Raw genomic sequence first — 22,852 nt, forward strand, 5'->3', positions numbered from 1 at the left:
CTACTCCATTTACAATTGTTTGTCCAAATCGGAAAGTAATTTATTACAAGGGCCAACTGAAGATGTGCAGATGTTGTGAGGAAAGTGGCACGTGTCAAGGCATGTGTGTACAACTTTGCGATATGGAAGCTGTGGGAACGAAGGACACAGAGCACTTGTAATCTCTCAGGAGAAATGGTGCACAGTGCTAAGTCATTTGCCAATAACATTACAGAAGAATTAAGTGGGGCAATGTGGGTAAATAAGGAAAATGATAATAAAGGAGAAGAAAAATATGAATACTTAAAAAGGAATGAAAGTGGATTAAGAGGAGTATCTGCACTCCGAATATTGAGCTGCTCTTATTATTACTACTATAATATAATAAAACCATACATTTGATTTGAGTCTGTAACACCCATTGTAAATTTTGGCTACTTTTAAAAGTTAGCGCTTGTTTTTTTTATTAATCAGTTTTATTCTGTCAGTGACGTTCATGTGGTACAATGAAATTGCCTCTCCCTCTCAGAGTTGATGGCGTTTATCTCCATTCTTTTCACAAGAGCAGTGATGACCACAGTTGGTGCTGTGGCTGACGCCTGCTCAGAAATATTTGTTGTACCGGCAATCAAAGATACAATGTCCTTTGACCTCTATAAGACTATCATATGGCATTTGTGCTTTGACAACAAAGACACCCGTGCAGAACATGTGAAAAACGACAGATTTGCTGCGATTTCGGACATCTGGCAATGTTTTTTTTTGTGAACTGTGTTTTGAGTTACAACCCAAGGCAAAGACTGCGGTCATAAAGCTTATGGAGCCTTTTCTGGACAAAGGCAGAGCCATAACAACAGACAGGTTCTTCACAGCGCTTTTGCTGGCTAATAGACTGCTGTACCGCGACACAACTCTGCTTGGCACCGTAAGTAAAATGAGACATCCACCTACAGCTAAAGTCACTTTAGTACGCAAACAATTTGCCATGCTAGTGTTTAGATCGGGCAGTGTCATGCTGACGGTGTATGCGCCCAAAAACAAGAAGCCTTTGATTTCAGTCTGTAACAGCCGGTGTAAAGTTTTGCTACTTGTAAAATATATCGGTGAAGGGGAATAAGCAGACACACAAACGCTGGTGAATCATGTCTTCCTGGTATCTTGTTGTCACTTGAATTTTTTGTTGTTCAGTTTTATTCTTGAATAAAAGCACACTTGATTTGTTATATCTTTGCAAAAGTGTTTATTTTATATTCTAGTATCCACTTGAATGAGATTGAATCTGTCTGTGCCTCTCTCGCGCATGCACACACACATTCATACATGAAAACGTCACTATTTGAAAACGCTATTCCATTTGAACATGAGTTGTCGTTTGAACATGTCGCGGAGTACAGGCAAGATAGAAAAAAAAAATATGTTCAAATGGCTTTCTCTAACTGGGATTCAACTGTGTTTATCACTCACAGTTCTTCCAGAAGAAGTTAAAAAGACATTTTTCTAACCAAACATTTGTTGATTTCCTTTCATTGTTGGTTCTATACTTTGTTCTCACACCTTATGATTTCTGCTATGGATGTGTTTTAAGCCCTGGTATCCAGGTAGCTGTATTCCTTTGGTTAAAAGGCAGCCATCTTCACAATGGCTCACCCCTCTCTCTATCTCTTTTGTCTTGAATGTTTCCACTTTCTCCCTTTAACATTGAGGATAAATGCAAAGCGATGGAGGTTTACTTGTAGTGTCAAACACACCTTTGTTAAGATCCAACCCACCTTATACTGGGCACCTCTGTATAAAGGACCAGCACCTCAAACAATAAAATCCAGAGATGTTGAACAGCCATTACTATTAAAAGCAACAGCTAAGCTGCTAAAAGTTGCATATGTGCCCTGCATGTACCACCATTAATATTGCAGTAATGTTTCAAAATAGTGAACAGGGTCAAAAGAACTGGGATAGAAGGAAGAACAATAGTTGACAGCAGAGACACCATATTTAAATCCAGAGGTATAATCGTATAGTTGTTATCTCATTCAGAATCTCTATTACAATATGATTATAAAAAAATATTTTTCTTTAACAATTAAGTTTGCTTTAGGCAAAATGTTCTGTCTACAACTATCTGAATAAAATGACCATTGGGAAAAACACATGTTCTTATTCCTGTATAGAAAAATGATAATTTGTTGTAATGTTAGTTAACACTTTATGAAAACAAAAGTTCTGAAAGCATTGCCAGCTTGCAGTTGAAACGAATGCCGTCTAATTCACTAAAGTTTTGAATCAGCCATTTCCATTACAGTTCTGCCAGCACTGAGCACATGGTTAGGTTCAGTTATGGAGGTGAAGGCTGGCCATTTCTGTACAAGCCTGCACACCCACTCATCCTGGGCCAATTAACTTAACATGCACATCTTTGGAGTGTGGGTGGTAAGCAGAGTATCCAGGACAAAAAAAAAAGAAAACTTAAAAAAAACTGACAATATGCTAGAGAAAATATAAACATACACTTACTACATTACATTAGAGCAGGCAGAATCATCAACCACGCTGTATTATATTAAATAGATTAACATAAATTTGCTGTTACTCTGTTTATTGCATACTGGTGAGTTTTGAGGCAGACCAGGACCTTTATGTAATGGACGCCTGGAAAAAAAAAATCCAATGATATGGTAATCCTAGGATTTTGCATATAATTTCAAACTGGGGAATGGCTTGAAAGTTATTAGAAGAAAACCGGGAACATTTTTAACCTTGAACCCAAAAGGATAACAAAGCTCATTATCATGTTAATACAGGCTAATATTAGCAGCAGAATGAGTCTGAAGGAAGACTTCTCCCTCTGACGGAAGCCGTTTATGTTATGAATTTTTAAATTATTTGATGAAATAAAATAATTCTAGGCTATGAGGTTGTTCTCATTTTAATTAGTTCAGTTTTATTTGTTAATTCCTCCAGGGTTAATTGCTGCCTTGTGCCTGTGCTGCTGGAGTGGGCTCTGGTCCCCAATAATTCTGAGCTGGTTTAAGTAGGTTTGATAGTAGATTAATGGATGGATCTATTTATAGTTTGCTTTTATAAGAAATTAATTTCATTATATAGTGTATTTGACGAAGAATACAGTTAAAGTACCATCTGAAGGTTTTGGCTTTCTCCAGCCTTGAATAGACATAGATGTTAGGTAAATTCACAAATCTAATTTGTGAGTGTAGGATACTGGAGCCAGTGTGGACAGGAAAATATTTTTTATTAATTGACCCACCATATATGACATGAGTGCACATGAGTGGAAGTCAAAACTTTTTCTTTGTAGATAAAGCTAAGTTCAGTTTAACCTTTGTCCTTTCTCAGGGAGAACTGTTTGGCACCAAACCACGCCAGGGGTCTGTTCCAGAAAGCACAATTAGATAATTCTGGATGTCAGAATAAAGTGTTGCTTGCTATAGCGTGACTTCGCCCCAGCAGATAAGATGGTTCCAAAATACCACATTTCAATTGGCTCAAGCAATACCTGATAGGATGATCCGGATTAACACACATTCATAGCAAAATTAACAAGCTCTTATAAATTGAGTACTGAATGGCCAATCAGCCATGGGTTACAAGTCTGTGAAGCATAGAGAACAACCTTCATGTTAGCAGAGCACATTTGAGAAAAGTAGAGCATTCAGCATATCTGCCAAAAGAGAAGCAACACAGCAGGAAAGGGTGATGCTGTGGGGGAATATCACTGACAGAATGAATCTATAAAATGGAAAATCAGTGAAATCTGTGTTCACTATGTGAACAAAACTGTTGCACTGTCAAAAATGTACCCTGACAATAATACTCTACTTGAAATAAGTACTGTTTTCCAGTTTTTAAATTTTAATATCATCAAAAAAGTGTAAGAAAGACCCTAGACACTAAGGGTCTCATGTGTAACGCCATGGGTTGAATTCATACTAAAACATGTTATATGGACAAAAGGGAAAATGTGCGTACGCACAAAATAACTCAGATGCATAAAACTGTGCATACATCAAGTTTCACACACTTCCCCTTATAAATCCCAATGAATGTGAAATTTAATGCACGTACCTACGGCCCCACCCCAACTCCTCCCAGATTTCCACATATTTGAATATGTAAATCAGTATAAATATCCCTTTTTGTTCAATGTTTTGTTAAAAGACAATGGCAAAAACACATATAAAAAAGAAGAATTTCACCGAATGTGAAGTGGAGGTCCTACTCAATGAAGTGGAGGCAAGGAAAAACATACTTTTTGATGGCTTAGACAGTGGCATGAGCAACAAAAGGAAATCGATGGAGTGACACTGAAAAGTTCAAGTTCAGAAAGTCACACAGTGCCCAAAATAAAAAAGAAGTAGTCAGATGTCAAAGTCGAGGAGAAAAGGTGAGTCGTAGCCCACCGTCTGAGCATCATATGGAAGCGTATTAGGGCACAGAGAAAAGATAAAAAAAATAGGAAACAGGTTGAAATGTAGACTTAATTTTGAAATGTCCACTTTAATCTCATAGTTTATTTTGTCATTAAAGTGGAACATCATAAACTTCATCTTAAAACTGATGTTTACTAGAGTGTCTCAAATCCCATTGCCACTAAAGTAGCACGTTAAATGCTTTGTGTTCTGTGTGTTCTATGTGTGTGAATAACTATGTACTTCTTAAATGGGCTTTCTCTTTAGTAAACAGGAGTGCTCAGGCACTGATTGCCACACAGAATACATTAAATTCATGATATTACAGCTCTTTGAACATTTTAGAATACTAAGATGTACACTTGATATTATTTTCATGATAAAATGTTTTAAAGTATGTAATAAACATATTTGGAACAAGGTGGCGCTGAAGTAGCGATGCTTGCTAGGACACATGCGACTCTGAATGAAATAATTTATTGCAGCAGCATGGTCTCTGTCAAACGTACCAACCCCCAATTCCTGTTCTTCTGTTTTCTTTCTCCACTTAACCAATCACCAAACAATGAGCTCTGTAATAAATGTAAAACCAGCGGTAAGCTTAGAATACTGATTCTTCAAAACTGTTATGGAACATTGAAAAATCTTTGTTATACATGTTTAATTATTCCATTCATCCAGGGTTCATGCCAATCCCAGCATGCATCAAGCGTGAAGCAAGAACAATCCATGGATGGGGTGCCAGCTAATTGCTACCACTGCGCCACCACATGTTTAATAATTAACAGTACATGTTGTTTAAATGAAGTTAATGATTTGTCTGAAAAATGTAATATACATACTTTAATGGATTTCATCATAAAAATGATATCAAGCATACATCCTAGTATTCTAACAGGACAGAGCTCCAAGAGGATAGCGCTTGGAAATCTAAATCAAATTAGAAGCCAGTCACCATCATCTGTAAAATACATATTCTCTTCTATTGATTTGAATTGAATTCCTTTATTGTCATTGTATGGTACAATAAGATTCAATTTGCAAATCCTCCATTAACTTATTTTCCTATAAAATAATAAAATAACAATAAGAAAAATTTGATAAAAAAAACAATGAAATATATACAGTATGAAAGCATAAGTACAACATACATGTACATATAGTGCAGATAGTGCAAATGGTTCATAAAGTGGCACAGGTTGCGCAATATTGAAGCTGTAGTGCAAGTTTGCAGTAAGGTGATTGTTATTCTAAGTACAAGCAGTTGTACCAGGAGTACGTAATGGACTGATTTTGTGCGTTTATAGCACTTGGGATAAATTTCAGAGTCTTGTGGTCTGTGCAGGAAAGGCTCTGAAGCATTTGCCAGATGGGAGGTTCAAACAGAAGTTCAAATGCGCATGGCTGAGTGGAATCCATGCAGATGCTGGCGGCTTTCCTTACACAGTCCTCCAGCTGTACCCTGATAATCATCTGCGCTCTTGACATAACCCACAGTAGAGCTATCTGATCAGCTGCTGTAGAGCTGTGATTCCACACTCAGATACAATGAGTTAAAATACTCTGAGAGTAACAACGCTAAAGCAGCTGTGGTATTTGGGATAGATTGCCAATTCCGTGCACCATTGTATTGTTGCAGGTTGATTACAATCAGGTGCCTTAAATTTATAAACGATATGCAGTTAATTTCAGTGTATTTGATAAAGCTTGTGTCATGGATGTGAATCTAACAAAGAAAGGGAAACCACACAGAAACAGTAGAACTGCTTTGATGCTGGGTGTTGCCAGTTTGCAAAACCAGGCAAAAATGTGCGTATGCGCAGTGGTAGTGCTGCTGCTTTGCAGTAAGGAGACTGTGGAAGATTGTGGGTTCGCTTCCCGGTTCCTCCCTGTGTGGATAGCGCTTTGAGTATTGAGAAAAGCGCTATATAAATGTAATGAATTATTATTATTATTATTATTATTATTATTATGCAATGGGATGTGCTTCCGTGAGAATGTGTGTGGCTTTAAGCTAAGTTTAGTTTATATACATCACAATGAGAGCGTGGAAACAGTCGTATGCAACATTTTTGTGGGTATGTACCATTGATACATCAGGCCACTGATCTTTTACTTTGCCCTTGTGAGTATTATTGCAGAAGAGGTTTAATCCTTTTTCATGTGGTCACACACTGGAAATTGAGCCTCTGTGGTTCAAAGTCCAAATATTCATATTTGTCATACTTACTGAATATTCTTGCAATATTTAGGCTTTGAATAAAATGTAACACACATTAAGTTAAACTGCCTAGCCTCTGAGGTTTTATACTAAAATACATGGTTAAGAATAGAGCTTAGCCTCTGAGGTTGCATGTGAATTTGTATTCATGTAACACACACTAAGAAAGCTACTTAGCCCCCTGAGGTTTTATTATAACACACACAGTAGTTTAACAGAGCTTAACCTCTGAGGTTACATTTATAAAGGCAACTAGTACTTGTTGAATAAAACTAAAACTTGTGAATTTCCCCTTGGGATTAATAAAGTATCTATCTATCTATCTATCTATCTATCTATCTATCTATCTATCTATCTATCTATCTATCTATCTATCTATCTATCTAGTAGCCATAGGTGTATTTCCTTTTAACACTACTTAACCAGGAGCTTTGCAAACAATAATTAGTTAATGCTAACTCAACTATTACAGTAACTTACACCTTTATTTTGTTGTTGGTGAAGAGACATGACTCTAGTTTAAAGCTAGTGGCAGAAACTAATAAAATAACTGGCACAATTGCATTATTAAGAAACACATAAATTAATAGCCAGCTAAGGGTGTAAAATATAAATGTTGGTTCCTGCTTTTGCATACAATGTAGGATATTCTCTCAATTCCTATAACCCTATAACAGAAAACAGATTCAGAATATGTATGAGAGGATGGCTTCTCCCTACATTTATTTGATTTATCGAATGATGGGTCTGAAGAAAATAAAATATACAGTACAGTAAGCACAACCCCACCTTTAAAAGAGACCTCTGTACACCTCCGATGTGCAGTTTCCTGCATAGTGACCACCTTCTGCTCTCTAAGTATTTCAAAATGTGGCAAGCATTTGTTTCCTATATACTATTTCATAACTCTCCTCAGACAAGCAGAAAAATTACCAGTGTTTTAGTCTTCAAATGGCCTTTCAATATATAATTTCATACTTTTGGAGTGTCTTTCTGTTCCTGAATAAGTGCTGAACAGTGTGTTTTATCCGTCTGCCACCACTTTCACATCACACAAGTGATTCATCTTTTCTCATTTGCTTTCCTTATAACAATGCCGACTCTCACCTTACTATTCTCTCTTTTATGTCTGATAGGCTTCTTTTTATAATGTCCATTACAGCAGCACAAAATAAGCTACAATGATATTGCAGTTCGTTAGCCCAGTGATTGGGTCTAAGATTATGTTTTGTTTTGACAGTGTATTTGAACACTGTAATTGTATAAAATACTGTTGGTTTTGTTGAAAGCAATATATAAACAATATTGCCTCTTTAGGGGTATTGATGTATACCATAAAGTGTGACTTGTTTATTTCCTAAGTGGTACTTCCATAAATGTTTTATGTGAAAGTAATTCTTCTATTATACTTTTAAGTGCTTAATACTGTACATCCTTTAAATGAAAAAGCATGTTAGTGAAAAATATTATGAAAGCTCTTATTTTTCATGCATTTGCTTACATAAGCTTTTAGTCTTTTCCATCGGTAAGTCACTTTGATATCTGCACTCATGGGGCAGTTATTAAAAGTGCTTCTGGGAAAGTAACCTTGTGACTGGATGGTGGGAGTTTGACCTTCACACTCAATGCTGCATTTTGAAGCTGGGGAATTCATTTCTTTTTCAGCACAGTTCAGCAATGTGACCAAATTTAACATTCTTCAATCGTACACACACACACAAACACACACACACACAAATATATATATATATAATAAATAGAGAGAGGGAGAAACGATAGCAGAGAAGATAGAAAACTAGGCTGCCAGCTGGGACCTTGGATATTATCATAAATAAAGTGAGAATTGAAAAGGAGCAAGACAGAAAAAGAGACAACCCTGAATCTGACTTCATCATGAAGCACAGTCATGCACACGAGCAAGGTGTTATGGAGGAGGGTGGATTAATGAATGTGTGCTCTCCTGTTTTGGAAAGGGTCCCAACTTTGCTCTGCTGCCACCTACCTATTTTGAAGGAGCTGTACTGGCGTCTTGCCAGTCCTCTGTGCCCTCACTTATACTGTGCTACCCTCATCAAGATTCACTTTTGAGGTGCCATTAGGAGCTTTGTGGCCTGTACAAAGGGGTACTCTTCACGAATGGGTTTCTTCTGCTCCTTGGAAATGCTTCAGTTAGCACTCTGCTCTGCCATTTGCCATCCCACTGACACCTTATTCCCTGCCAAAATATTGCCAGCTGGCCAATCCATTAAAAACACAAACAACAGAAACGTAATTATGAAATAAAGTATATTATGGTTTAAAATCCTGTCCAACACAGATAAACAATGAGAGCAGCAGTAATATTAAAAAAATAACTTAATGATAAAGTTGTAAAAGGAAAAAGGGATGAATGAAAGTGATGTGTTGTCCACACACGCAAGCTGCGTTGCTCTTAAATGAAACGCACAAGAAGGAGAAGACCGTTACACCATCCTTAATTAACCCCCTTTGGTTTCCCACAGAGCAGAGGATGACTTTCAGGACAAACAGTGACGTGACTTCTGTTCCCACCCCTACGTAACAAGAGGCGTGGCTAGAAGTCAGTTGACATTGTGGACCGTGCTGTCAACGAGGATGCTGGAGATGACAGACAAATAGAACAGTTAAGAGCACAAGAACAGACCATTGGTTATATTCTTTTGTTCATTTCAGTGCCTAACCTCGCCTCTCTCCTCTCTCCTGTATGGCCCCAAAAAGATTGAGGATGTTTTTTTTTATTGTCCCCAATGGTATGATACACAAAACAATAAGGTATAATGAAATGATCAAGGATATCTAACTTGGAATATAATGCTATAAAACAGGCAGCATCATATTTTAGTATGCTAACAAGCTTCAATACCAAGATCTTAATGTGTTACTAAAAGGTAACTTTAGGAATTCACAAAGGTCAGCGTATCTGTGTATTGCCATTGTGACACATGTCCGCATGGGAGACAACTTCAGGGCTCGTCAACTGGTAAACCAGGGGGTGGCGCTGCCACTTAATGCCTTTTTATCTTCCTCTCTTTGCAGAATGGATGATTGACGGATAAAGCACACCAATAACATCACCTCCATCTTCCAGTCTTCTGAACTCACTCGTTCCACCTCATCACCCTGAGCTTCGCAATTTCGTCTATCTTGTATATGGTTGAGATGACAATAAAGTTCACTTTGACTTGACTTTGATCTTCCTGAAAACCAGCTCATCCACCATGTTGAATTCAGTCACAAAGAGACTCGCGTTTGAACAAGATGACGGCGCACTTATCGTGTGTTTGTTTTCTACAACTTTGATTTCTTGTGTGAGGATCACTTGGGTGCCCCAACCCTTTATAATTTTTTAGTCTCCTTATTTACACTATCCATCCATTCTCTTACCCAGTAATTCAGTGCAGAGTAACTCATGCACAGTCCTACACTCAGTCGTATCGGTCCAACTTAGTACAATCAATTAACAGTTTGCTGTTGTGATTGGCGTTATTTAATGTTTCTTGATTTTCCTGCAACAGATAATAATTAATTATCTGTTTTTTGTTTTGTTTTTTTGCTTTGATCCATAGAATTTAATGTTGTTATCTATTCTGTGCTAGAAAGTTTCCTTTAAAACTTGTCGTCATTTTTTATACTGTTATTGTTAGTTTAATTTTGTTTTTGTCTTGGGAGCCACCATTTTGGGGTCTTTCGCTTATTTCATTGCAATAGCAATATTTCCCATGATTTATCGGGAGTCATTGGAGCAACTGTGACAATATCAAAGTGTGCATTCTTGTTTTGGATTAAAACATAGCTATAATAAGATAATAATAGTGGTATACAAATTTGCTTGACATTAAGACTTTACATTTTGGTTTAAGGTTAGAGATTTTGGAAATCATTTTTTTGACTCCTGGCTCTAACCTTTGCTTTATTTTTTAAATTGGCTTTTTAGATAGATAGATACTTTATTAATCCCAAGGGGAAATTCACATACTCCAGCAGCAGCATACTGGTCCTCCTTGGACCTGGTTTTATTGGTACTTCCTCATAAAAATGCTTGCTGACTTTTCTCAGTCAGTACAATTCCAAGAATTTGGGATACGAAAGGAAAACCGACATACCATGGTGAGAATGTGCAAACTCCCTGAGAACAAAAAGGGCAGGATTCAAAACTAATACTGTGATGCAGCAGCACTAAACACTTCGCTGTACTCTTCAGCATATCAGTGTGCTTATCATTATTTGATATTCTGTAATACTAGTGGAACATGCGGACCTCTGGTCCTCAAATGAAAGGGAATGGAAACTGGTGAGGTGCACCAAGAAAATGATAAACTTGATGATGAATTACGAACACTTAGGTACCATGTCCTGGGGGATTATTGGTTATTGATACTTCATATGATACTCCTGATAAAGCTTGCTTGAACTATGAATAAGGGGAACGTCTTATGTGCTGGCCATCATTTGTTTTAAAGGATAAGTTCAGCATTTTTCAAGTCAAAATTATTTCTTCACAAACATGCTATATATGCATTTACCACAATAAAGTGTGTTCAAAGTTAAGTACTGTCTATAAATTAAAAAAATATCTTACCTACTGTGCCACTTTACAATTGAGCATATGGGGCATGGAGTAAAAGCTTAAAAATTTACCAAATGCATCAATTTTCCAAGCATATCTACATTGCCACTTGCAATAAAAAGTGACCAAAGTGGCCTGTGTTATGTGCTTGAGAGAGCCGTTCATACTCACATAGCCTCTTGTGCAAGCCAGTGTCGTGTTTTCATGTCATTGTTTTTGTGTCACCATAATCAATCGACCACGAGAAGGACTCAAAGCTCCCTCTCGGTTTTCGTGCCAGAAATGCAACATGATCGAGCAGCCATTGTTTGCATGTCAGCCCAAATTTCACAACATCTTTCTTGTCTGTCATGGTGCATGTGGCACATACTTACACCATCATTTACAGTGAGAAGGAACCACAGCCTGTGCAATGTGGTTGATGAAGGTGTACACGCCTGTGCATGTCATTTGAGATGCTGCATGCTGCTGCATTTTTGCTGGCTATGAGCAGGTTTCAAACTTCAATTTCAGGACATCCGTGGGCCAGACATTAAAATCATTAGGTGTGGTAAGTGTGTCACAGCAGCTGTCAGCTGTTGATTAAGACCAAAATCAAGCTTAAATGGCCAGGGTTGACAGACAGTCCATCCATCCATCCATTTTCCAACCCGCTGAATCCGAACACAGGGTCACGGGGGTCTGCTGGAGCCAATCCCAGCCAACACAGGGCACAAGGCAGGAACCAATCCCGGGCAGGGTGCCAACCCACCGCAGGACAGATAGTCAACACTTACAATTTTACATATATATATATCCCATGGGGATTTCAAAATTCAGAACTGTTAGGATCCATATAAATCCATCTAAATAATATTCTTCATAGTTTTTAAGCACCTGGAAAAATATAATAATCATTAAATTTCAAAAGGACAAATTTCATGTGCACCACACAAAATTCAAAATGGCATGAGACCTTTAACACTAGAATTACCAGAGCCTACGAAAAAACTTGTAAATCCGGCCCACCTTAAATCGCTTCTTAAATCTGTTCACACCTCTCCGACAGCGCCTTTTGTCCTCTAAATGTGCTGATAAAAGACAAGCTGCCAGCAGTCGGCTATTCCATCCTCCCTCCGACTTAGAACGTGCACGAACTTTTCCCAGCTCATGCCTTGATTGATTATCTGGGAGTGAAGTGGAGTTTTAGAGTGGAAATAATAGATTGTTATTTGGAACACACGCATTTCATGTGTGTACCGTTTCTACAGTAATCTGTGTAAACACATTGTTAAAACAGAAACTTTTTCATATTTTAGTAATAAATGTTACAAAATGTAGGCATAAACTATAGAATGTGTAAAGCCTGAGTTCCAAAGATCAAATAAACACTTCAAGAACTATACAACAGTTTCTGTGGTGTAGTGCGCTAAGATTTGCCTCTCAGAGCGCAGTAGGCTTTGCTGTGCCTCACAGACATGAGTTCAATTCCCCGCTGGGGATAAAGTGTTACTTCTTTTTTTCTTTTTAACCTCAAACGGACATAAAATTTATAAATTGGTATGCACTGTCAGTTAATGAGATCGTTATATTTTCATGTGGGATGCTCCTTTTAAAATATTTTTTTAACAATTGAGACTGCAATTAACATGAACAACTGTCCTTATAACTTATTTTTTCAAGATCCATAACACAGACAGACAGAGCACTGCGTAACAGAGAGACAGACAGGCAGAGATATACAAATAAACAGGGAAGCCACATGTACTGAAAGAAAAAAAAGATCAACATGTGCTTTGTTCCTGCTGCACTGAATAAGCTCACGCGCTCTAACATCACCCCTCCCCTGATCTGAGTCTCTAAGTAACGCACAAGTACAGACACAAATCAAGTGTAATCAAGAGTTCCCGGTTCGATCCCCACTCACTCCTATATTTGCCGTTTTCAGTAGTAAGCTGCTCTTTTTGTTAATATTATACAGTACACACATGCGCTTGGTTAGTAGCAAGTCAGATTTTCTGTTCCACCTTAAGTGTTGTGGTGGCCTTGCGTTTACAATCTGCAAACCATTTGCCAGAACATACGGTTCTTACAGATTCAGATGAGCAAGTTTTCATTTATTATGAAGTTAGCTAATATACCTTTTGACAAGTGGAAGATAGGATGGAGAAGGTGGTTTTAAAAATTCTGTGATGGATCCCATAAAAGAACTCCTAGGAGAATGGATTACAGTAATCCCTCCGCGATCACGGGGGTTGCGTTCCAGAACCTCCCGTGAAAGGTGAAAATCCACGAAGTAAAAACCATATGTTCATATGGTTATTTTTATATATTTTAAGCCCTTATAAATTTTCCCACACTATTATAAACATTTCCTGCACAATTATACAGCATAAACCCTTTGTATTCTCTTAGATATTAGGTACGATTCGTTGAAATTTTGTATGTAAACACACTGTTTATATACAGTAAAACCTAAATATTATTTTAAAGATATCGAGCATCCCCGATATCACATAAGTTACAGCCATTATGACAGACAGGCCACCAGCAATAAATAAGTACAATGCAAGAAAAATTGTATACAGTAAAATGTGTGTACAGTGACACTAAACTATGTACATGTAATAAGTACTGTACGTAAAAAATGAATTATGGTTACTCACCAACAATGACATGACGACTTGTCCAATAACGATGAGTTTAATTTTACTGCACAACAAAGGAAAGCGTTACAGCTCTTCTAAAGGAGCCTCTTCAGGTGACTGTGTAGCACCGCCATTGTTCTTTTTCCAGCACTCTTCAATCCAAATCCCTAAAGCAGATTCCATCTGGACTGCTGCCTTATTACATCCACTTATAACTTGTTTTGCACCCTGGTTAAAGGACACTGCAGCCATAGATCTTATATTCTTTTCCTCCTTTTTAAATAAAAAGAATTGTGGACTCATTGATGCCAAAATGACGTCCTGCAGCGGTGTAGCTGTTCCCTTCTTTCAACATATCCAAAACTTTTACCTTTTCGGCAATCATTAGCATGTTCCATTGGCTTTTGGGCACGGACCCTGAAGCAGTAGCAGGAGCACGTTGTTCCTGAATGAGCGAGACGAGACTTCCTGGTTAACGCAGTGGAATCGAATTCGGCGCTCCGTCGCTGAGCCAATCAGCACACAGGAACTTAACTGCGTGCTCTGATTGGGTAGCTTCTCGGCCATCTGCCAATAGTGTCCCTTGTATGAAATCAACTGGGCAAACCAACTGAGGAAGCATGTACCAGAAGTAAAAGACCCATTGTCCGCAGTAACCCGCGAAGCAGCGAAAAATCTGCGTTATATATTTAGATATGCTTACATATAAAATCCGCGATGGAGTGAAGCCGCAAAAGTTGAAGCGCGATATAGCGAGGGATTACTGTAATACATTTCTTGAAAATTCAGCCAAAGGTAGTAAATCAACCCAATCATACAGATTAAAATTTTTTGTGACCCTAGTATACTTTTCAAGGTTTTGATTGATTTATTTATTTTTTATTTTGACCACTGGCTCTTGAAAAAGACACAAGGCAATAAAAGCCTCACCAACGACCTGAACTTGCAACATCCCATTCTATTTGTCCCTTAGGTAACTGCAGAAAATTAGCAACAGCACCTGAGAACGAGTCAGAATTAGAGGCCCTGACCCCTTTGGCTCTAATCTTAATTGTAAAAGCGATCAGTAATAAACAATAAAAAAGCACATCATTACAAAGTTGATAAGGAAAAAAGGAAAGGAAGGAAAAGCCAGGGATGGCACTCCTGTGAAACCACAAAAATGTAGAAACGCCATCATAAAATTAAACAGGCCAAACTTTTAGGTGTTGGGGTGGTTAAAATGAAATCAGTTACACTTAGTTCACACAACTCTTTATATCATTGTACCAAAAATTAGAATCAACCAAATAATAAATAGTTTTTATTGAAATTAGTAAGCTGTTATAAAATAATTGCAGAAATAGAAGTATAGAGTGTATAAGAAAACTTACTACGGTGTTATCTAAAGGCTGCTGATAAACTCAACGGTGCAGCAATGTACACAGAAATTAACTGTCAAAATGCAGCTAGAGATAGATGGAATGCTAACACGAAGCCTGCAATGTTATTTCATTATTTAAGATACAGGAGGACATTGGAGGAATAGATGAAATATATTAACAACAGCTTTGGGAATACAATGTATTGATCGGGAAGTGTCAAATGCGCATCATATGTATTTTGTATGAACCATTCGCCAATAAAAAGGTGAATAATATGCTAGCAGCTGCAAGAGATTTCCAGGAAATACTGAATAAATTGAGGATTATTGAGAGTGAAGTTCTACTCAACGTTTAAATAGTTAAAAACACTAATATATAAAATGAGTAGTGATTATTTGTACAATTTGTAACTTCTATTTTTAGAGTGTGCCACGAAATAGGTTAATTCGAAAGAACCAGATACAAAGCTGGTATTAAATCATTCCATAAAAAGACATGGCGTGATCTTGGTAATTATATAAACTACAGTAATTAATAAATAAATTCTGTATATTACAGTAGCAAGAATAGAAGACACTCAAGAACAGCTGTGTTAATAGACCATAAACATAGGTGTACACAAAAAAAGACCCTCTTTTGCTAATATCCTGAAATGTCATATGGAAGTAACACAAATATTTAATGACAACAGAGTGTAAATTAGTTAACTGTGTTGAATTTCAAAAAGTACTAATAAAGCTCAGTGCGATTGCTTGGTGTTTGTCACGTAATGATGTCCCTACCTGATCAGCCACACGTGATTATATTGAAAGGCTTCAAAATTATTTGCTGATCCAAATAATCTATCTATCTATCTATCTATATGAGGTGTGTGTGTGTGTGTGTGTGTGTGTGTGTGTGTGTGTGTGTGTGTGTGTGTGTGTGTGTGTGTGTGTGAGAGAGCTAATCATCAAAATACAACCTGAAGGGCTGGTATAGGGACAGAAAACATTGGAGTATGTTGACTAAACCATTTTCTATTAAAGACGTGATCCTGTGTGGACCAGAGCTGGGGAATTAATGCTCAATTTAATGAATGTAAGTTATTAACACAAACATGTGGAATAAGACATTTAATATTGGGAAAATGTATTTTTCCGAATATTGTTGATGCCTATGGGATAATAAAGAGTGAATTAACTCCAAATGAGTTTAAGACTAGTAATGTGAACACAAAATATTTTAATGTCTCTTGCAGCAGAGCATAACTTGTTCTAATGTTTTTCACGGAAGGATTGACAGTTTTGACTGTGTTAATGATCTTGGTACATTAGCAGGAGGTCGATATTGTGAAATGTTTGGCGATAATGGGTTCAAAAGACTTTCAAAGAGGGTTTGAGCGGCAGAGATGTGCAGGCTGTGATTATCCTAGCTGGAGAGATCTTAAACAACAACAACAACATTTATTTATATTGCAGATTTTCATATAGTGTAGCTCAAAAGGCTCTACAAGATTTCAAAGAGGAAGTTACAAGGGAAACAATTGAGATAAGGCAGTAATATTAAAGAATAAGTAACAAAGAAAAAACAAATCTACATAATTTTAAAAAGAGATAAATATCAAGTTGAAGAGTAGCGTCTTTATCCACAGTGTCACGACGTAAGTCTCTAAGGATGAGTCCCTATGACAAGGACAGTTGGCGGGAGGACAGAAAATAATATGCTTCAGAGAGGGAGCTCCAGTGAAGAAACTTTCACACACATGCTGTGACAAGAACGACACTTAAACATCATAAAGGTTTGGGGCAGACACCCGTATAATGTGCCTTGGCTGCAATAAGGTATTTTTAAAGGTTGTGAGTTGTTGACTCGACTGAGTACAAAACAGAACTACAATATTGATTCAAGATGGCGGCTTTAAAGGCCAGTGTAGAAAGTGACGTCATCGGGGCCGGAAGTGGAAGTGACGTCATCAGAGGCAGGGGCCGGAAGTGATGCCATCAGAGGTGGGGCCAGAGGTACTGTCATCAGATGCGGGACCGGAAGTGACATCATCAATGGTGCTGGAAGAGGAAGTGATGTCATCAAAGACGCTGGAACCCTCTGGGATTTCCCGAGAATGGTCTGCAAAAGGGATCGAGAAAGACAGTTAGTGCACCTCGCCACCCTCTGGTCAGACGTAGAATTGCCATTATTCAGGCCCTTTGGTTGACTCCTACTCGCACGTGTGTGACAATGTAAGTACTGGGAAAAGTAGATGAAAGTGCATGTAGGGCAAGAGATAGGAAGTATTTTTACATTCTATGGCTAAATGCTAAGGGTTGTATCCTTTAGTCACAAGATTACTCCCAAAGCAGCAGAAGTTTATGATGTTATACACACCAGTAAAGCAAAACATTTTGAGCAGCAACTTCTGCCCAGTTATTGGTGTTTTCGTCTTTCTTACTGCAAAAGAACAGCTGTGACATCTGCTGACTGTCAGGTGTATTGTATAGGCCAGTCTGAGCATGAAGAACAAGAACAACAATGCCATACACACACAACAAACAGGGACAAATGCCTCTGCAAACTGACTTGTGCTCCTGTCCTCAAACCAAAGTCATTATTATGAATGCAAAATATAGTGCAACACACCATGATGGCATGAAAAAGAACTGAACGTGTCCTGAGTGTCAGGCCAAACACAGGATGCACTTCAGTGACAAAGAAATGATGAAAGGTAACCCAGAGTATGGAGCCATTGAGCAACTGTCTAATTGTATGGCTCATTGACATGACACACACACTCCATGCTACAGAATGCAAAATGAACAAAAACAGACAAATGTAAAGCAACAAATGAGGAGGTTGGCAAATACTCAAAACTGCTGCCTACTTACAAAGACTGCTTTTATATCCTTACATCAATGTTTGGTACTACAGGTTTACTTTTGAAAGGTAGATCGGCAATGTGCTCAATGTGGGGCAGTAATTTTTCATCTGGAAAACAAAGGAAAGTGTGACCAAAATGGACATGTTCAACTTGCTGTATATGAACCACTTTTATTTAAGGACTGGAGGTCCACGTGTATCCTAGAGCAAGTTTTCTGAGAGTGACAGCTTGGAACATTCTCTGCTTCTGTGGAGTTTACATGTCCTCCTTAAGCTGGCATGGCTTTTCAGGTCCAGGGGCAATGAGTCTAGTGTGTATCCAAGAGTGCAGAAATGTAATCTCCATTGTGTAGTAGCAGAGGCTCCAGCACGCCATGACCCTGATGTCAGGTAAGTAGGCTCAGTAGATGGGTGAATATCAACCTAATTATTTACGAATATGTAACATGAGATGTCAACAACAGAAAAGGACTATTTTCCAGCTATGTCTAAGAAGGTGTCTAATTGAGTTAATTGTCTATGAATCAAAATACTCAGTAATGATACTGAAACATCTGGATAGATGTCAGGCTAAGGATACGGACACTACTATGCCTTGGGTATTTGTGATCATCGTAATTGCTAGCAAGCACCTAATAAGCATATGAGTGCATGTTTGCTAGTGTATATGCTCTATCTCAAGCATGTGAAGCATTTCTGAAGCACTGCAGTTTTAGATGTTATATTTATTAAGTATTTCAGCCAGTTGTCACCAATTAAAAATATTAAAGTTATCTCTTTTTGAGTTACGGTATATGCAGTATATTTCAGTTTTCAATCAAATGTTTCCTCAGATTTATGGCAGTAGGAGGCATAACTGTTTGGATTTTCAGCAGGGATGAATGATTATATTACTGCTTTTTTTTCCTATGCCATTATTTCTCATGGAATTTAATTAAACTGTCTCAAATGCATCTCACATACTCATTTGTTTCAATATTTGCATATAGATTAAGATAGAGTGAATTAACAGCTCATCATCTGAAAAAAATGTAGCTTGGTTACAGAATGTGCATTTGTAAATAGTTAACATATTATGCTGTGCAAATAAATACAAAGCATTAGATTTGAAGCAAATAAAACTGTTTTTCTTTTTTAGTTAATAATACCCTACCCTTAAATTGGGCCAAGCTTGTATCAGCTGTCTTGGTAGTAGGAGTAGTTTAGCCTTGTGGGATGTAAAACAACTGTCAACCTGCCTGAAGCCACCTTTCCTTTGAATGACTGAGTGGCATCAAGAAAAAGTGATAAATGATATATAAACTAGTATGAATAATACGATTTAACTAAGAAAGATAATAATTATACTTTTATTTTTATTGCTATGCTTTCATTATAGGCTATCAGTATCTGATTTTTGTAAAGGAAAGCTTGCCACCCGGTGATAAACAAATGAAATTCATATGGTGTGGTAGGTCTTCTCAGGGGGGTTCTGCTCACAAACTGGAGGTCTCACCCAGGAATGTGCAGAAAGGTGTGGCTGCAGTGGTTCAAGCCAAAGCCCCCCCCCCCCCCTTCCTCTTACTTGCTTAAGTGCTCAATTCTGCATTTAGGGCCTAATTGTCCACTTGTAAGAAACAAAGAAAAAGCAACAAGCTACTGTTTACTATCCCAGTTGGAAACTATGGGATATGATCATTATTGATATGAATTCCACAGACAATACACAGTATTAGTGTGCTGGTCATATTGTTTTGTTTGATGTCATGATGTGGAAGATAGGTCTACTGTCTTTTTTTTTTTTTTATATTTTTATTTTATTAATTTTCATTGTAATCATTCCATACAAACAGATCAATTTATAACCCAGCAAATTTGAAGACAAATCAAACCCCACCCCTGAGAAGGAGAGCTTAGCTAAAGGAAAATTGCTTAAAGCTTTTTAATAAGGCAACATTAGACAAAAGAAAGGGAGAAGTAAATATCTATGTAAATAAGAGATGGAGAAGGGAGTTAAATGCGGTAATAGTTATTTCTTTTATTCTAAAATAATATTGATTAAATCCTGCCAGGTTTTGAAAAAATTTTGTACAGATCCTCTAACTGAGAATTTGATTTTTTCCAATTTCAAATAATATAAAACATCGGTTTCCCACTGACTTATAACAGGAGAATTAGGATTCTTCCAATTTAACAAAATAAGTCTGCGTGCCAAAAGTGTAGTGAATGCAATCACCGTTTGCTTGTCCTTCTCCAATTCAAGTCCATCTGGAAGAACACCGAACACAGCTGTTAATGGGTTAGGAGGGATTGTGATACCAAGGCTATCTGAGAGGCACTTAAAAATTTTGGTCCAAAATGATGTTAGTTTGGTGCAGGCCCAGAACATGTGACCCAGTGAGGCAGGAGCTTGGTTGCAGCATTCGCAGGTTGGATCCTGCCTTGGAAACATTTTGGACAGTTTTAAGCGAGACAGATGGGCTCGATATATAATTTTTAGTTGAATAATTCTATGCTTTGCGCATATAGAACTCGAGTGAATTCTCTGCTTTGCTACCTTCCACTCCTTTTCTGATATATTGATTAAGAGATCTTCTTCCCAATGTCCTCTTGGATCTTTGAAAGGTAGGGACTCTAATAGAATTTTATATATTGCAGAAATAGTGTTTATTTCCTCGAAATTGAGCAGTTTTTTTTCCAGCATTGTGGAGGGTGCAAGGTGGGGGAAATCGGGCAATTTCTGTTTAACAAAATTTCTAATTTGAAGATAGTAAAAGAAATGTATAGCTGGTAGGTTGAATTTTGAACGTAATTGTTCAAAAGATGTAAATATGTTGTCTATATAAAGATCTCTGAGCATTTTAATCCCAAAACGTTTCCAGGTATTAAAAACTGGATATACTTGTGAAGGTTGAAAGAGGTGGTTCTCTTGCAGAGGTGCCACTGATAAAAGATTTTCCATCTTAAAATGCTTTCTAATTTGGTTCCATATTCTGAGTGAGTAAAGCACAATTGGGTTATTAGTATATTTGCGATAACTTTCATTTATTGGAGAGCAGAGCAGGGAATATAAAGAAGTACTACAGGATTTTACTTCTATTGCGGACCAAGCCTGTGTATGTTCATTTATTTGTGTCCAGGTTTTTATGGCTTGTATGTTTGCTGCCCAGTAATAAAACTGAAAATTAGGTAAAGCCATGCCACCTTCTGTGTGAGGTCTTTGTAGGGTCACTCTCCGGATACGTGGGTGTTTTGAGTTCCAAATGAATGAGGTTATTGTTGAATCTAACTGTTTAAAAAACGATTTATTGATATAGATTGGAATGTTTTGAAATAAAAAGAGAAGTTTAGGAAAGATATTCATCTTAACAATGTTAATTCTTCCGGCTAGAGTGAGATGAAGGGTTGACCATCTATACAAGTCTTGCTTAATTTTTTCCATACAGACGCCAAAATTTTGTTGATAAAGAGCTTTATGTTTACTTGTGATATTTACCCCTAGGTATTTAAACTGATCTGCTATGGTAAAAGGTAGGGTGTCTAATCTAATAGGTCTACTGTCTTTGCAGAACCAGTTTTCTTATACCACTAACTTTTTCTAGTTGGCTAGTGTGGAGGCAGAGATGTTGTGTAGTATAGTGGGGACTAAGTGAGAGAAGGAGAGCTCAGCTGACATCTCCAGGGCACTTGCAGTGTTCAGAAGCACTATTTGCTTTGCCAAGGTCAAGAAGTCTCTTTTAGGTCAGGACAATAATTAACTGCTTCCGCAGCTGTTGTAATCCAGAAGTTGTGGGTTTGCAGCTGGCCACAGCAGGTTTCCACAGTGCATATCTGTGAAGTGAGATGACTCATGGTGTATCTGAGTCCAAATCAAAACACTTGGCATAGTCGGCAGGATTTACTTTGTGGAAAGATGGAGGGCCGAGGTGTAGGCAAAGGCATATGGTCACGACTGGTTGAGCTCAGCTGAGATCACCAGAAAGTGGTCCATTCGCAGTGCTGAAAAGCGCTCTTTACTTGGCCAAAGTTCAGGCACCTCCTTTAGCGCAGGCTGATAAGAAACTGCTTCTGAAGCCGTTATAATGCAGAAGTTGGGGTTCTCAGCTAGCCATGGGCAGTTGCCACACTGTAAATCTGTGATGTTTCATATTGTGTCTGAGTCCACAACAGAACACTTGGCATAGTCAGCAGGATATGCACTGTGGAGAGGTGGAGAATGGAGGCAGAGACAGAGATACTGTACAGTACGGTGGGAACTAGATGAGAGACTGCTCAACTGACATCACCAGAAATTGATCCTCTCACAGTGTTCAGAAGCAATTGTCTACTTGGCCAAGGGTGAGGAGCCTCCTTTAGCTCAGGCTGATAAGAAACTGCTTCTGAAGCTGTTATAATCCAGAGGTTGGGGATTCTCAGCTGGCCATGTGCAAGTTGCCACAGTGCAAATCTGGGATGTTTCATGGTGTGTTTGAGTCCACAACAGAACACTTGGTATAGTCAGCAGGATTTACACAGTGGAGAGGTAGAGTATGGAGGCAGAGGTACTGTACAGTACGGTGGGAGCTAGATGAGAGAGCGCTCAACTGATATCACTCCTCTTGCAATGTTCAGAAGCACTGTCTACTTGGCCAAGGGTGAGGAGTCTCCTTTAGGTCAGGCTGATAAGAAACTGCTTCTGAAGTTGTAATAATCCAGAGGTTGCAGGTTCTCAGATGGCCATGGGCAAGTTGCCACAGTGCAAATCTGGGATGTTTCATGGTGTGTTTGAGTCCACAACAGAACACTTGGCATAGTCAGCAGGATTTACACTGTGGAGAGGTAGA

This window comes from Erpetoichthys calabaricus, chromosome 16, assembly GCF_900747795.2.
Source record: "Erpetoichthys calabaricus chromosome 16, fErpCal1.3, whole genome shotgun sequence".
In the NCBI taxonomy this organism is placed as follows: Eukaryota; Metazoa; Chordata; class Cladistia; order Polypteriformes; family Polypteridae; genus Erpetoichthys; species Erpetoichthys calabaricus.